Consider the following 1,450-nt stretch of genomic DNA (forward strand, 5'->3'; position numbering starts at 1 on the left):
TAATTTTATTTCACATGATTCATTTTTATTGATTTCTTACATGTATATGTAATACAAACACTGAAATTAATTTCTTAGACAAATTATGAAATTTAGTATGCATATCATGGGGCTAGATCGTATTGATAAAAATTGTTGCAAATTACCACTACTGTTTTTAACCATCACATCACTGCAGGTCTGCACGATAGTTAGTTCGATTTGTAAAACTATAAGGTATTTCTCTCGCCTTCTTAGCAAGCCTTCGTGGTGCAGTGGTCAGCACGCTAGGCGCGTATTCAAAAGGTTCGTGGTTCGAGTCCCGGAGAGGGTATTGTTAATTTTTCATCTCTCCTGCTTTCAAAAAATACTTAATGTTTCTACAGTGGCGCAAGAATTAAAAATGATAGTGGATGATGATTCTCCACCACCAGGATTTGGCGATTGGTTCTTCTAATCCCTTTAAAAGTGGAAGTACATTAAGTATTTCTCCCGCCTTCTTAGCATGACTTCGTGGTGTAGTGGTCAGCACGCTCGGCTCATATTCGAGAGATCCGTGGTTCGAGTCCCGGCGAGGGCACTGCTCATTTTTCACATTTCCTGCTTTCACAAAATACCTAATGTCTCTACAAAACTAGGAGTGCTCTTTTCTAAATTTCTTTTAAAATAATATGGATTTCTGCTGCATTTTGGTCAAAATCGGTAGAATGTTTTTTTTTAAATGTTCCGTTTGTATCCTCTGGGGCTGGTTACAGGGGTTATTACAATCAGTTGCTTTATTTTACCCAATGATGACTGTAGAAATATATTAAAAATCATACTGGCAAAACAAATCCTATCTTTGTTTATGGAAAATACCTTGCTCTTTCTCATAACCCCAAAACTTCGGTTGGAATTTTTTAAGCGAATGCATTTATCGCAGTGGAAAACTAAAAAAGACAGAAGGGGAGTGTTCCGAACTCATGTTAAAATTGGACATTTCGAAAATTTCAGAGGTTTCTAATTTTTCATCCAGCCATATAAATTTCATTTGTAGCTTCTATATGACCCATGGGTTATAGTTTGGATGTAAAACTTTAAAGGCATTTAAAAGTCAAATGCTCTCTTCAGCTGCGATGAACACTTGCTTTATTCGAAACGATAGCTTTGAGATGTCAAATACCTTTCGCAAAGTGTGATGCATGCGTTTAAAGGAAAGAATGTTTCTTCAGGAAGTTCGTGAATTTTATTTGTAGCGCTCACAAAAACAACCGCCTGTGGGGATTATAACTGTAAGAAAGAACCTTTATGAAACCGAATATTCCATGAAGATGGAAAAGGAATGGAAGGTTGGATGTACTGAGAAAAAGAGAAGAAAAGCCTACTGACATTACTAAAATTGAATGCTTGCCAAAATAAGGCATCCTTCGGGAACAAGAATAGTTTAAGAATTTCCTGCGTTGAAGAAAGAGTTAGTTTAAAAGTATTTGTC

The 1,450-nt window shown here is 36.3% G+C and overlaps 1 non-coding gene across 1 annotated transcript; it reads left to right on the forward strand.

Moving 5' to 3' along the window:
• Positions 1 to 486: 486 nt before the first annotated feature.
• TRNAM-CAU (transfer RNA methionine (anticodon CAU)) lies at positions 487 to 559 on the forward strand. The gene has a single exon. It is a non-coding gene; the product is annotated as a tRNA-Met (tRNA).
• The last annotated feature ends 891 nt before the right edge of the window (positions 560 to 1,450 follow it).

The sequence above is a fragment of the Stegodyphus dumicola genome, chromosome 9 (assembly GCF_044657685.1).
Source record: "Stegodyphus dumicola isolate Sdum_Otavi_A_Nest chromosome 9, ASM4465768v1".
In the NCBI taxonomy this organism is placed as follows: domain Eukaryota; kingdom Metazoa; phylum Arthropoda; class Arachnida; order Araneae; family Eresidae; genus Stegodyphus; species Stegodyphus dumicola.